The sequence below is a fragment of the Hordeum vulgare genome, chromosome 3H, assembly GCF_904849725.1.
Source record: "Hordeum vulgare subsp. vulgare chromosome 3H, MorexV3_pseudomolecules_assembly, whole genome shotgun sequence".
In the NCBI taxonomy this organism is placed as follows: Eukaryota; Viridiplantae; Streptophyta; class Magnoliopsida; order Poales; family Poaceae; genus Hordeum; species Hordeum vulgare.
The window spans coordinates 397,746,693-397,763,724 of record NC_058520.1 but is presented as its reverse complement, the minus strand read 5'-3'; positions in this window follow the sequence as shown (position 1 = coordinate 397,763,724).

Genomic DNA, 17,032 nt, shown 5'->3' with positions numbered 1-17,032 from the left:
ATCGCTCCCAGGATGGAGTTATGGTGGATGTCTCCGAGCTGATATGGGTCCACGGGTTGCGAGGGCAGTACCAGCTGCGAAGGTGGCACTGAGCCTGGCAATAGGGACTGGGTTGACTAGGGCTCCACTTGACGGGCCGCACGGTATGCTTCCGCAACAACCCGCGTGGCCTCCTGATCCACGGCCTTGAGCTCTTTGAGAATGCTGAAGAGCAATAATCCCTGGGCAGCAGCAAACTGGATCAGCCAAGCTATTAATGGGTCTACATCTTTGACTGTGCCCGAGGAACTGCAGCCTGTGTCCGATGCAGGGGGACAATAGAGAAGCTCCTACATCTCTGCCACTTGGGGAAACTGAAGCCGAAGACGGGTGGTAGCTTCCGCAGCGGCTATCTAGACAACCAACTCAAGAGTGGGCATGGGATGGCCACGAATATTCGTGGGTTTCCCATCCGCCGCTGGCCCTGGGTTGACATGCACCTTTGCATAGAACAGGAAAAGATGGGGGACGGGTTCCGACTAGAACACGAAATACACTGGGGGCTTACTAAGGCCAAAGGCTCGGGAGAGCATACTAGAAAGGATGGGCGGGAAGCCAGCATAACCTTTGGCTAGGGTTCGGCTGTGAAAAGTGGGTGTCTTGAAGGAACTGGCCATGGCTGCTGGTTTAGGGATACTGGTCTGGGTTCTCTTGAAAGTCTCTGGCTTACTGGGTGGGGAGAGCTACGGCTCATAAGTGGGAAGGGCTTCAATAGGCAGTCGAGCTGGATCACACCAAGATGGCGTAGATCCTTCTCGTGCCGGGTAGAAGATACACTGCCACGGCCGATGACTGGGTAGGGTAACGTCTAATCTAGAGTGGTTGGGTGGGCAACTGGGTAGGGATACGTCCATTCCGACTGCGCCATCTATTTGTCAATAGTGGCCATGTCGGATGGCAGAGACGGGTCCAATCTAGTGGGCTCACTACTGGTCGATCCTAAGGCGGTCTGGGTGCTAGGGTAACCTATAGCTAGCCTAGCTCTGATACCAACTCTTGTGGCACCCCGATAGAGGGCCGACACACGTCCGTCCCCACGATAGGACCGGACGCACGTCAAGAGCATGATACAGAAATTCCAGGCAAATATGGCTTTATTAATATAATGGAGTATTACAATACTGTTGCTTACAACAATATTACATGATTACAAGGCTAGCTAAATGGCAGAAGAGGTCTTGATACAGCGGCAATGACGTCCCTGGCTGGCCTCCATAACAAGCAGGACTGGCTTGGTTACGATCTAGCACGACGTGTCTTCTCCTTCAACTAGCCACGTGCAAGGTCAGGTGAGTCCTTTGAATGTACTGGCAAGACAACCAAATACATAGCATCCAAACAAGAAGATAACAAAGCAAGCACAATGATTATATAATAGCTATTCTAAGCATGGCATGGAATTAACGAAAAAATATATATCAAGCATAGCATGACATGGACTAAACATGTAATCTACCAAACTAGCATGGCAAAGATCACAACAATTACTTAACCAGCTTACTGTCACCGAATATCAACTTACTCTCTTCTGGGTTGTACCACAACCCTTGACATACTTGTAATCCAATCTGAACGAATCACATCACACGGTCAAATGACCATTCATCATGTAGCCTTCTCTTGGCTAACACATCATGTTATCAACCTCCTGTGATGTTCTCATGAGACGAGTTCTTCCATCATTACTAACACTGATATGTTTGACCATCTACTGAGGTCTGATCGGGCTGTCCATTACCGTGGACTCGCCTATTCGGATAAGTTTTACACTCTGCAAGGGTTGCACACTTTACCTGCACTCTGGAGCACTGACCTCGTAATCCCATTCGGGTGGACCAGCATTACTCCAAAGAAACTTTCTTGACCCGTGACTCTCTCATCATATCCCCGGCAACCACTCCCTTCCGGAGTCCTGCCGTGGGTGGCCCTATGTCCTCATGACACCTGCCACCATCGTGGCCAAAGAAAACTGTCCAAAACGGAGACGGGTACCCAACTCAACTTAACTGGGCTCACAGGGTTATCACCGCCTACCTGATCAGGGTCAGCGCTCGTGCATAACCCCCCTCTTTGGGGCATATCAGTGAGAGATCACGCGATCAGCTCAAGTCACGGTCGTCCCATATCGGCAAGAGGTGGTTGTGTGGATGGGCCCGGACAGGTGACTCTAATCAACCAACTAGGTATCTTATCTCCGAATAAATGTCTGTCATAGCTGACCCTCCGATGTCACCACAATCTGATAATTAATAGGATTAAGCCACTACTGCTAAACTACATTCATACAGTGTCGGATAAAACACAAAGTAATCATAGACAATAATCTTAACAGTATAATATAATAGCAAACTATTACTTTACCGATTATAACTACAGGTGGGACCTTCGGAACCTCGCATAAAGTTAGCAAATAAATCGGTAGCCACCACAATGGTCTTTACACCACAGATCTGGGACATTACCGCTATAACTCAGCTCCGACTCAAGACGGCCGGAAAGCAGCTCATAGCATGAGACGATGTTGATAAGAAGAAAGTAGCAATTCCCTAAGACGGCCGAAGCACAGCTGAGAGCATAGGGTCACCGCCATGGAGAGAAATACAACAGTTGCCCGCGACGGTCGAAAAGCAGCGCAGAACACACGACAGCTGCTGACAAGCGAAATATAAAATTGGCATCCACCCCGGACGGCCGGAAACAGCACAGACTCAGGCATGGTGACATTATTGAAGAAAATGCAAGCAAGGGTTCGTCAGAGCAACACACGGCACCTTACTATACATTCAGACACAAGCATTATAAATTTAATGTCATCACAGTTATATGCAAATGTAGGCTAACAAGTGATACAGATAAACACACAAAGTGCAAGCAACGTCATCACGCAAGTCCGGAGCTCGAGGTTGGCTTGCCTAGGGGTCGACGAATACTCCGGGAAGATCTGGACAGAATTTGCAAAGGGATATTGTGCTCAATTTTTGAACTGGGGGACTTGATATTTTGATGGAAGTGATGAATATATGGATATGAGAAGCACCACAGATTATTTGGGATTTTTCCTAGCTACAAAAATGGTAGATCCTTTGGAAAGGCCCCAAAATGCTATATTCGCATAAAATAGGAAAATGCAATTTTCCTTTATTCTATGATGGCCAATATTTTATGGGAGCTCAATAGGATCACAAAGAATACCTCTACAAGATTTCATGAGCATTGGAGATGGATAGCTATTTTCTTGGATTTAATTCCTCAGACAAGAAGAAACAGGAATTAATTCCAGAGGGGAAATATTGCATATGACTTGGCAATATTTTTGCACATCTGGGGTCTACGAGGGAATGATGATCTCTGGGAAGACTTGGAGGATCAACAGAGCAATGGAAATGATGGCTCCTTTGAAAACACAAAGACAGGATTCCTAGTTCCAATACTTCGGAGCTAGGGTTTCCAAAGCGGTTCGGGTTTTTCTCAGCAAGGACAAAAGGGCACAAGGATATGGGAAAGCAGTGAGAGGTTGAGGATGAACTGGATTCACCTGGTCATTTGCCAAATTCCAGAGGAAAAATCCGGGAGAGAAAAGCTAGGAGGGAATAACAGCACAAAAATCGATAACCCGATTTTTGGGGTGTTATAATATAACAAAATCATACAGATAAGAAAACTATATAAATCGTACAAAAGTAAGATTTTTTGAATAAAAAGGATAAGAACAAGAGGATCGCCAAGGTGGAGCCGGCGATGGGATGGTGCGGGCTATCGACGCTGGTTAGGACGGAGACAGGAAGGCACTAAGTAAACCACACCTACACATATGCAAACTAAGAAGTTAATTTGAGCTCAAATTGCATATAAATCAAATAGACTCCCACATAATTACTCCAAAATTAAAACCCACAAATCACTATACTTATAGAGCATTGCACGAGCCGATCTAGCACTGAGAGATGTAAGGACAAAGTTGCTAACCTTTGTGAACACTTGGAGAGATGGGGTACCTCAAATGTGGAGAAAACAGAGAATGAGTACGGGCAAGACGAAGGGGCTTAGATAGTAAACTCTTTAGTCCCGTCTTGCATAATGAACCGGGACTAAAGGTCCACATATAGCCCCGGTTTGTGATACAAACCGGGACTAAAGGTGCTAGTGGGGGGCCCAGCCTGACAGAACACTGCCACCACCCTTTAGTCCCGGTTTGTGTCACAAACCAGGACTATAGGTCCAAATCGAACTGGGACTAATGATGCCTGAGCGCACCGATGGCACCTAGTCGTTGGAACCGGGACTAATGGTCATATTAGTCCCGGTTCAAAACCAAACTGGGACTAAAGGGTTAAACGAAAGGCGTGTTTTCTACTAGTGAAGATAATACCCTCCATCTTGCATGTGTGATTGTATTGATTGTGTTTGTCTCGTATGGGAGCTTGGATCTGTTGGATGCCAACTTGGGAGGCCCCTAGCTCTTCTTATCTCTACTCCTAAAGAGGGAGTTGGTATGTTGTCTCCCTAACTAATTTTTCAATGCAAATCTAACCTCAATATATGGTTTTTATTACCAAATTTTCTTGCTATATCAATCGATCATAACTAAGGAAGCATGTAATCTGAATGTAGCAGAACTTCTCATATAGTTTTTTATTAATGTATTTATAGAAAAGAATCAATGAGGGTCAATCTCTAAACAATCTTTAAAGACCAACTCTAAATTAAGTAACATCATCATATGTCATGATAACCCACAAGTATAAGGGATCGCAACTGTTTTTGAGGGTAGAGTATTCAACCCAAATTTATTGATTCGACTCAAGGGGAAGCGAAAGAATATTCTCAAGTATTAGAAGCTGAGTTGTCAATTCAACCACACCTGAAAGATTTAGTATCTATAGCAAAGTATCAGTAGCAAGGTAGTATGATAGCAGCAGTAGCAATAGTAACTAGTAGCAGCAGAGTAATAACAGTAGCAACAGAGTAACAGTAGCAGCAACAACAATAGTAGCGGCAAAGTAACGTAACAAGGACCAGTAGTAAAAGACTCGTAGGCATTGAATCGGTGATGGATGATTATGCTAGATGTGATTCATCATGTAATAGCTATAACACGGAGAGATAAGTAACTAGCTCCCATTCGTCAATCTATTGTAGGCATGTATTTCGTATGTAGTCATACGTGCTTAGGGAAAAGAACTTGCATGACATCTATTGTCCATCCCTCCCGTGGCAGCAGGGTCCTAATGGAAACTATGGGATATTAAGGTTCCCCATTTAATAAAGAACGGGACCAACGCATTAACACTTGGTGAATACATGAACTCCTCATACTATGGTCATCTCCGGGAGTGGTTCCGGCTATTGTCACTCCGGGGTTGCCGGGTCATAACACATAGTAGGTGACTACAACTTGCAAGATAGGATCTAAAACACACATATATTGGCGACAACATAATAGGTTCAGATCTGAAATCATGGCACTCGGGCCCTAGTGACAAGCATTAAGCATGGCAAAGTAGTAGCAACATCAATCTCAGAACATAGTGGATACTAGGGATCAATCCCCGTCAAAACTAACTTGATTACATGATAGATCTCATCCAACTCATCACCGTCCAACAAGCCTACGATGAGATTACTCACGAACGGTGAAGAGCATCATGCAATTGGCGATGAAGGAAGGTTGATGACGTCGATGGCGACGATCTCCCCTCTCCGGAGCCTAGAACGGACTCCAAATCTGCCCTCCGGATGAAGAACAGGAGGTGGCTGTTGGAAATATGCCCTAGAGGCAATAATAAATTAGTTATTATTATATTTCTTAGTTCATGATAATCGTTTATTATCCATGCTATAATTGTATTGATTGGAAACACAATACTTGTGTGGATACATAGACAAAACACTGTCCCTAGTAAGCCTCTAGTTGACTAGCTCGTTGATCAAAGATGGTCAAGGTTTCCTGGCCATAGGCAAGTGTTGTCACTTGATAACGGGATCACATCATTAGGAGAATCATGTGATGGACTAGACCCAAACTAATAGACGTAGCATGTTGATCGTGTCATTTTGTTGCTACTGTTTTCTGCGTGTCAAGTATTTATTCCTATGACCATGAGATCATATAACTCACTGACACCGGAGGAATGCTTTGTGTGTATCAAACGTCGCAACGTAACTGGGTGACTATAAAGATGCTCTACAGGTATCTCCGAAGGTTTTAGTTGATTTAGTATGGATCAAGACTGGGATTTGTCACTCCGTGTGACGGAGAGGTATCTCGGGGCCCACTCGGTAATACAACATCACACACAAGCCTTGCAAGCAATGTAACTTAGTGTAAGTTGCGGGATCTTGTATTACGGAACGAGTAAAGAGACTTGCCGATAAACGAGATTGAAATAGGTATACGGATACTGACGATCGAATCTCGGGCAAGTAACATACCGAAGGACAAAGGGAATGACATACGGGATTATATGAATCCTTGGCACTGAGGTTCAAACGATAAGATCTTCGTAGAATATGTAGGATCCAATATGGGCATCCAGGTCCCGCTATTGGATATTGACTGAGGAGTCTCTCGGGTCATGTCTACATAGTTCTCGAACCCGCAGGGTCTGCACACTTAAGGTTCGACGTTGTTTTATGCGTATTTGAGTTATATGGTTGGTTACCGAATGTTGTTCGGAGTCCCGGATGAGATCACGGACGTCACGAGGGTTTCCGGAATGGTCCGGAAACGAAGATTGATATATAGGATGACCTCATTTGGTTACCGGAAGGTTTTCGTGCATTACCGGAAAGGTTTCGGGCTCATCGGTAGTGTACCGGGAGTGCCGGGAGGGGTGCCGGGGACCATCGGGAGGGGTGTCACGCCCCAAGGGGTCTCATGGGCTATGGGAAGAGATAAACCAGCCCCTAGTGGGCTGGAATAAGTTCCCACTAAGGCCCATAAGGTTTGAGAAGGAAAAAACACAAGGTGGAAAGAGTTTCCAAGTGGGAAGGTGGAATCCTACTCCAAGTAGGATTGGAGTAGGACTCCTCCACCTCCAATTTCGGCCAAACCTTTAGGTTTTGAGGCTGCCTCCTCCCCTCCCTCCCACCTATATATACGGAGGTTTTAGGGCTGATTTGAGACGACTTTCTCACGGCTGCCCGACCACATACCTCCATAGTTTTTCCTCTAGATCGCGTTTCTGCGGAGCTCGGGCGGAGCCCTGCTGAGACAAGATCATCACCAACCTCTGGAGCGCCGTAACGCTGCCGGAGAACTCTTCTACCTCTCCGTCTCTCTTGCTGGATCAAGAAGGCCGAGATCATCGTCGAGTTGTACGTGTGCTGAACGCGGAGGTGCCGTCCGTTCGGTACTAGATCGTGGGACTGATCGCGGGATTGTTCGCGGGGCGGATCGAGGGACGTGAGGACGTTCCACTACATCAACCGCGTTCACTAACGCTTCTGCTGTACGATCTACAAGGGTACGTAGATCACTCATCCCCTCTCGTAGATGGACATCACCATGATAGGTCTTCGTGCGCGTAGGAAAATTTTTGTTTCCCATGCGACGTTCCCCAACAGTGGCATCATGAGCTAGGTTCATGCGTAGATGTCTTCTCGAGTAGAACACAAAAGTTTTTGTGGGCGGTGATGTGCGTTTTGCTGCCCTCCTTAGTCTTTTCTTGATTCCGCGGTATTGTTGGATTGAAGCGGCTTGGACCGACATTACTCGTACGCTTACGAGAGACTGGTTTCATCGTTACGAGTAACCCCCTTTGCTCAAAGATGACTGGCAAGTGACTGTTTCTCCAACTTTAGTTGAATCGGATTTGACCGAGGAGGTCCTTGGATGAGGTTAAATAGCAACTCATATATCTCCGTTGTGGTGTTTGCGTAAGTAAGATGCGATCCTACTAGATACCCTCGGTCACCACGTAAAACATGCAACAACAAAATTAGAGGACGTCTAACTTGTTTTTGCAGGGTATGATTGTGATGTGATATGGCCAACGATGTGATGTGATATATTGGATGTATGAGATGATCATGTTGTAATAGAAATATCGACTTGCACGTCGATGGTACGGCAACCGGCAGGAGCCATAGGGTTGTCTTTATACTAACGTTTGTGCTTGCAGATGCGTTTACTATTTTGCTAGGATGTAGCTTTAGTAGTAATAGCATAAGTAGCACGACAACCCCGATGGCAACACGTTGATGGATGATCATGGTGTGGCGCCGGTGACAAGAAGATCGTGTCGGTGCTTTGGTGATGGAGATCAAGAAGCACGTGATGATGGCCATATCATGTCACTTATGAATTGCATGTGATGTTAATCCTTTTATGCACCTTATTTTGCTTAGAACGACGGTAGCATTATGAGGTGATCTCTCACTAAAATTTCAAGATGAAATTGTGTTCTCCCCGACTGTGCACCGTTGCGACAGTTCTTCGTTTCGAGACACCACGTGATGATCGGGTGTGATAGACTCAACGTTCACATACAACGGGTGCAAAACAGTTGCACACGCAGAACACTCGGGTTAAACTTGACGAGCCTAGCATGTGCAGACATGGCCTCGGAACATATGAGACCGAAAGGTCGAGCATGAATCGTATAGTTGATATGATTAGCATAGGGATGCTTACCACTAAAACTATTCTCGACTCACGTGATGATCGGACTTGAGATAGTGGATTTGGATCATGTACCACTCAAATGACTAGAGAGATGTACTTTTTGAGTGGGAGTTCTTAAGTAATATGATTAATTGAACTAATTTTCATGAACATAGTCTAATGGTCTTTGCGAATTACGATGTAGCTTGCGCTATAGCTCTACTGTTTTTTTATGTTCCTAGAGAAAATTTAGTTGAAAATTGATAGTAGCAAACTTTGCAGACTGAGTCTGTAAAACCGAGGATTGTCCTCGTTGCTGCGCAGAAGGCTTATGTCCTTAATGCACCACTCGGTGTGCTGCACCTCGAGCATCGTCTGTGGATGCTGTGAACATCCGACATACACGTTTCTGATGACTACACGATAGTTCAGTGCAAAGTACTTAATGGCTTAGAAGCAAGGCACCGAAAACGTTTTAAACGTCACAGAACATAAGTGATGTTCTAAAGAGATGAAATTGTGATTTCATGCTTGTGCCCTTGTTAAGAGGTACGAGACCTCCAACAAAATTCTTTGACCACAAAGTAAAGGAGAAAAGCTCAATCGTTGAGCGTGTGCTCAGATTGTCTGAGTACGACAATCACTTGAAACAAGTGGGAGCTAATCTTCCAGATGAGATAGTGATGGTTCTCCAAAAGTCACTGCCACCAAGCTTTGAGAGCTTCGTGATGAACTATAACATATCAAGGATAGATACAATGATCTTTGAGAGATTCGCGACGTTTGACACTGCGAAAGTAGAAATCAAGAAGGAGCATCAATAGTTGATGGTTTGAAAAACCACTAAGTTTCAAGAAAGGCGAGGGCTACAAGGGATACTTCGTGAAACGCCAAAACAGTTGCTGCACTAATGAAGAGACCCAAGATTAAACCCAAACCCGAGACTAAGTGCTTCTGTAATAAGGGGAACATTCACTGAGGCGGAGCAACTCTAGATACTTGGTAGATAAGAAGGCTGGAAAAGTCGAGAGAAGTATATTTGATATACATAATGTTGATGTGTACTTTACTAGTACTCCTAGTAGCACGAGGGTATTGGATACTGGTTCGGTTGCTAAGTGATTAGTAACGCGAAATGAAAGCTACGGCCTAAACGGAGACTAGCTAAAGGCGAGGTGACGATACGTGTTGGAAGTGTTTCCAAGGTTGATATGATCAAACGTCACACGCCACCTTTACCATCGGGATTGGTGTTGAACCTAAATAATTGTTATTTGGTGCTTGCGTTAAGCATGAACATGATTGGATCGTGTTTATTGCAATACGATTATTCATTCAAAAGGAATAATGGTTACTCTATTTGCTTGAATAATCACCTTCAATGGTTTATTGAATCTCGATTGTAGTGTTACACATTGGTGCCAAAAGATACGAGTTAAATGATGATAGTACCACTTACTTGTGGCACTGCCGCTTGAGTCATGTTAGTATAAATTGCATGAAGAGGCTCCATGCTGATGGATCTTTACTCACCTGATTTCGAATCACTAGTGACATGCAAATCATACCACATGAGCAAGGCCTTGTTTTCATTGAGATGAAACAAGATAGTAACTTGTTGGAAGTGATACATTTTGATGTATGCAGTCCAGTGAGTGTTGAGGCACGCAGTGGATATCATTATGTTCTTACTTCACTGACGACTTGAGTAGATACAGGAGTATTTACTTAATGAATCACAAGTCTGAAATATTAAAAAGTTCAATTCTGTTTCAGAGTGAAGTTCGTCGTAACAAGAGGATGAACTGTCTACGATATGATCATAGAAATGAATATCTGAGTTACGAGTTTTTGGTACACAGTTAAGACAATGTGGAAATTGTTTCACAGTTCATGCCACCTGGAAAATCATGGTGTGATGATGTGTCTGAACATCATAGCCACGCACTATGTAGTATGGTGCATGCTGGGATGTCTCTTATCGAATTACCACTATCGTTTATGGGTTATGCATTAGAGACAACCACATTCACTTTAAATGGGGCACCGCGTATTTCCGTTGAGATGACACAGTATAGACTGAGGTTTAGAGAAATCTAAACTGTCGTTTCTTGAAAGTTTGGGGCTTCGAAACTTATGTGAAAAAGTTTCAGTCTGATAAGCTCGAACCCAAAGCGGATAAATGCATCTTCACAGGATATCCAAAACAGTTGGGTACATCTCCTATCTCAGATCCGAAAGCAAAGTGTTTGTTTCTAGAAACGGATCCTTTCTCAAGGAAAGGTTTCTCTCGAAAGAATTGAGTGGGAGGGTAGTAGAACTTGATGAGGTTATTGAACCATCACTTCAACCAGTGTGTAGCAGGGCGTAGGAAGTTGTTCCTGTGGCGCCTACACCAATTGAAGTGGAAGCTGATGATGGTGATCATTGAGCTTCGAATCAAGTTACTGCAAACCTCGTAGGTCAACAAGGTCGCATACTGCTGCAGAGTAGTACGGTAACCCTGTCTTGGTGGTCATGTTGTTGAGCAACAGTGAACCTACGAGTTATGGAGAAAGCGATGGTGGGCCCAGATTCCGACAAATGGCTGGAAGCCATGAAATCCGAGAGAGGATCCATGTGTGAAAACAAAGTGAAGACTTTGGTAGAACTACTTGATGGTCATAGGACTATTGAGTGAAAATGGATCTTTAAAGGAAGACAGACGATGATGGTGATAAGTCACTATTGAGAAAAGCTCGACTTGTCGCAAAGATGTTTTCGACAAGATCAAACAGTTGACTATGATGAGACTTTCTCACTCGTAGCGATGCTAAAGGTCTGTTAGAATTATGTTAGTTGTTGATGCATTATTTATGAAATATTGCACGTAGGATATCAAAACATTGTTTTCTCGACGGTTTCCTTGAGCAAACATTGTATGTGATACAACCAGAAGGTTTTGTCGATCCTAAAGATACTAGCAAGTATGCAAGCTCCAGCGATCCTTCAATGGACTGGTGCAAGCATCTCGGAGTTGGAATGTATATACTTTGATGAGATGATCAAAGATTTTGGGTTTGTACAAGGTTTATGAGAAACTTGTATTTCTAAAGAAGTGAGTGGGAGCACTATAGAATTTCTGATAAGTATATGTGGTTGACATATTGTGGATCAGAAGTAATGTAGAATTTCTGTAAAGCATACAAGGTTGTTTGAAAGGAGTTTTTCAAAGGAAATACCTAGATTGCGCTACTTGAACGTTGAGCATCAAAGATCTATGGAGATAGATTGAAAGCGCTTAATAGAAGTTTCAACAAGATGCATGCCTTGACAAGTTTTTGAAGGAGTTCAAAATAGATCAACAAAGAAGGAGTTCTTGGTTGCGTTGTAAGGTGTGAATTTGAGTAAGACTCAAAACCCGACCACGGCAGAATAAAGAGAATAGACGAAGGTCGTCTTCTATGCCTTAGCCGTAGAATCTAAAGTATGCCATGCTGTGTACCGCACCTGATGTGTGCCTTGACTCAAAGTCTGTTGAGAGGTACAGAGAGTGATCCATGATTGAATCACTAGCAGCGGTCAAAATTTATCCTTAGTAACAAATGGACTGAGGAATTTTTCTCGATTATGGAGGTGGTTAAAGAGTTCGTCGTAAAGGGTTACGTTGATGCAAGCTTTGACACTAATCCGAATAACTATGGGTAGTGAAACGGATTCATACAGTAGAGTAGATATTTGGAGCATTTCCGAATAGCACGTAGTAGCAGCATCTATAAGATGACATAAAGATTTGTAAAGAACGCACGGATCTGAAAGTTTCAGAATCGTTGACTAAAAACCTCTCTCACGAGCAAGACGTGATCAGACCCCATAACTATACGGGTGTTAGATTCGTTGGAATCACATGGTGATGTGAACTAGATTATTGACTCTAGTGCAAGTGGGAGACTGTTGGAAATATGCCCTAGAGGCAATAATAAATTAGTTATTATTATATTTCTTAGTTCATGATAATCGTTTATTATCCATGCTATAATTGTATTGATTGGAAACACAATACTTGTGTGGATACATAGACAAAACACTGTCCCTAGTAAGCCTCTAGTTGACTAGCTCGTTGATCAAAGATGGTCAAGGTTTCCTGGCCATAGGCAAGTGTTGTCACTTGATAACGGGATCACATCATTAGGAGAATCATGTGATGGACTAGACCCAAACTAATAGACGTAGCATGTTGATCGTGTCATTTTGTTGCTACTGTTTTCTGCGTGTCAAGTATTTATTCCTATGACCATGAGATCATATAACTCACTGACACCGGAGGAATGCTTTGTGTGTATCAAACGTCGCAACGTAACTGGGTGACTATAAAGATGCTCTACAGGTATCTCCGAAGGTTTTAGTTGATTTAGTATGGATCAAGACTGGGATTTGTCACTCCGTGTGACGGAGAGGTATCTCGGGGCCCACTCGGTAATACAACATCACACACAAGCCTTGCAAGCAATGTAACTTAGTGTAAGTTGCGGGATCTTGTATTACGGAACGAGTAAAGAGACTTGCCAGTAAACGAGATTGAAATAGGTATACGGATACTGACGATCGAATCTCGGGCAAGTAACATACCGAAGGACAAAGGGAATGACATACGGGATTATATGAATCCTTGGCACTGAGGTTCAAACGATAAGATCTTCGTAGAATATGTAGGATCCAATATGGGCATCCAGGTCCCGCTATTGGATATTGACTGAGGAGTCTCTCGGGTCATGTCTACATAGTTCTCGAACCCGCAGGGTCTGCACACTTAAGGTTCGACGTTGTTTTATGCGTATTTGAGTTATATGGTTGGTTACCGAATGTTGTTCGGAGTCCCGGATGAGATCACGGACGTCACGAGGGTTTCCGGAATGGTCCGGAAACGAAGATTGATATATAGGATGACCTCATTTGGTTACCGGAAGGTTTTCGTGCATTACCGGAAAGGTTTCGGGCTCATCGGTAGTGTACCGGGAGTGCCGGGAGGGGTGCCGGGGACCATCGGGAGGGGTGTCACGCCCCAAGGGGTCTCATGGGCTATGGGAAGAGATAAACCAGCCCCTAGTGGGCTGGAATAAGTTCCCACTAAGGCCCATAAGGTTTGAGAAGGAAAAAACACAAGGTGGAAAGAGTTTCCAAGTGGGAAGGTGGAATCCTACTCCAAGTAGGATTGGAGTAGGACTCCTCCACCTCCAATTTCGGCCAAACCTTTAGGTTTTGAGGCTGCCTCCTCCCCTCCCTCCCACCTATATATACGGAGGTTTTAGGGCTGATTTGAGACGACTTTCTCACGGCTGCCCGACCACATACCTCCATAGTTTTTCCTCTAGATCGCGTTTCTGCGGAGCTCGGGCGGAGCCCTGCTGAGACAAGATCATCACCAACCTCCGGAGCGCTGTCACGCTGCCGGAGAACTCTTCTACCTCTCCGTCTCTCTTGCTGGATCAAGAAGGCCGAGATCATCGTCGAGTTGTACGTGTGCTGAACGCGGAGGTGCCGTCCGTTCGGTACTAGATCGTGGGACTGATCGCGGGATTGTTCGCGGGGCGGATCGAGGGACGTGAGGACGTTCCACTACATCAACCGCGTTCACTAACGCTTCTGCTGTACGATCTACAAGGGTACGTAGATCACTCATCCCCTCTCGTAGATGGACATCACCATGATAGGTCTTCGTGCGCGTAGGAAAATTTTTGTTTCCCATGCGACGTTCCCCAACAGTGGCGGCGCCTCCGTATCGTAAAACACGATGAATCCTTCTCCTTGATTTTTTCCGGACGAAACGGACTATATAGAGCTGAGATTGGAGGCGGTGGAGCAACATGGGCCCCACAAGCCTGGTAGGCGCGACCAGGGGGGTGGCCGCGCCTCCTGGGCTTGTGGCCCACTTGCTCACCTCCTCCGATTGATTCTTGCGCAGGTATTTTTCAAAAATCCCAGAAAAATTCTCCGTAAATTTTCAGGTCATTCCGAGAACTTTTATTTCCGCGCAAAAACAACACCATGGCAATTCTGCTGAAAACAGCGTTAGTCCGGGTTAGTTCCATTCAAATCATGCAAATTAGAGTCCCAAACAAGGGCAAAAGAGTTCGGAAAAGTAGATACGACGGAGACGTATCAACTCCCCCAAGCTTAAAGCCTTGCTTGTCCTCAAGCAATTCAGTTGACAAACTGAAAGAGACAAAAGAAAAACTTTGACGAACTCTGTTTGATCTTGTTGTTGCAACTATGTCTAACTCATAACCAAAATTTCAGCAAGATCACAAGCTAACCACATAAGCAAATGACATCTAGGTCTCACGGTAAACTCATATCAATGGCATAATCAACTAGCGAGCAAATAATAATAAGTCTCAAACGTCAACACTTCAATCAAAACAATCATGAAGCAGTTCGAACAGATGGTATCTCGCTATCTATTTCTGAGACTGCAAAACATAAATATAGAGCACCTTCAAAGACCAAGGGATGACTAAACATTGTAATTCATGGCAAAGAAGATCCAGTCACAGTCATACTCAACAGAGTTAAAAGCAAAGCATAAAAATGACAAAGGTGCTCTCTAATTGGTGCTTTTATAAGAGGAGGATGACTCAACAGGAACATAAATAGACAGGCCCTTCGCAGAGGGAAGCATTGATTTGCAGAGGTGCCAGAGCTAAAGCTTTGAAGGAAGAGATAATAATTTTGGGTGGCATGCTTTCATTGTCAACGCAATGACTAAGAGTTCTCAACATCTTCCACGCTACACATGCTATAGGCGGTTCCCATACAGAAAAGTAAAGTTTTGACTCCCCCACCACCAATCAATCACACTCCACGACTAGCCGAATCCTCGACTGTCGTCCATAACAACATCAATCCTGGGGGAGTTTTGTTTGCAATTATCTTTTCGATTTGAGCATGGAACTGGGCATTCCAATTACCAGCCCCTTTCTCGTGAATCATAGTGAATAAACACATATCGAGGATAACACGCCTAGCATGGAGGATACTGATAGCCCCCTATCACCACATGAGCGGTTCGGGCATGCAGAACAGATTATTTCTTGAAGATTTAGAGAGTGGCACATGCAAATTTACTTGGAACGGCAGGTAGATACCGCATATAGGTAGGTATGGTGGACTCATATGGAACAACTGTGGGTTTACGGAAGTGGATGCACAAGCAGTATTCCCTCTTAGTACAAGTGAAGGCTGGCAAAAGACTGGGAAGCGACCAACTAGAGAGGGACAACAGTCATTAAAATGCAATAAGATTACCTAGCATTCAGTGCAAGCATGAGTAGGACATAAATCACCATGAACATGAATATCATAGATGCTATGTTGATTTTGTTTCAACTACATGCGTGAACATGCGCCAAGTCAAGCCACTTGAATCATTAAAAGGAGGATACTATCCTATCACACTACATCATAGTCATCTCACAATTCATGTTGACATCCAAGGCAAACCATTATAAGCTCCTAGCTAATTGAGCATGGCATCAGCAACTATGATCTCTAAGTTGTCATTGCAAACATGTTTCCCTCACAACAAAGCTGAATCGGGCACGATGAGCTAGTCATATTTACAAAAACAAAATAGATCGAGTTCATACCAGCTATTCCATGCTCAGTCACTTCATCATATATCGTCATTATTGCCTTTCACTTGCACGACCGAACGATGTGAACAATAATAAGCATGCTCGTGCATTGGACTACGCTAGAATCTGCAGGCAAACACAAAGGAGAAGACAAAGTAATATGGCTCTTTGACAGATAAAACATATATATGCATGCAAGAGCCACTAAACATTGTAACCATGGTCTTCTACCTTGACGCAAAGAAAAAGAAAACTATTTACACGGGAAAGCTCCCAACAAGCAAAAGAAGAAAAAAGAAAATCTTTTTGGTTTTTCAAACTAGACAGACACACGAAAAGGAAACGAGAAAAAGAAAATAAACTAGCATGGATGATACAGTGGCAAAGTGTGAACACCGACGAACAAAGTGAAAGCATAAGCAAGAATGTAAAGTCGGTGAGAAACACATACTCTCCCAAGCTTAGGCTTTTGGCCTCAGTTGGTCTACTCCCATGGAGGGAAATAACCAGCTCCGAGATACTCCAGAGTGGACTGAGGATGCCACTGCTGTGTGAGCTCCTCTGGCTCCCACTGATAGACTCGCGTCTGGTACTCAACTGGTGGCTCAGGCACGGGCACCTATGATTGGGCTAGGCCCCAATATGCGTAGATGTCCGAGGGCATAATAATGTACCTGCCTGCATGAAGGTTGAACAAAGAAGGAGCAGGCAAAGTAATAGTCTCACGAGTACCCTGACTAAATACCAGGTTATAAATCATCCTTCTACTTATATC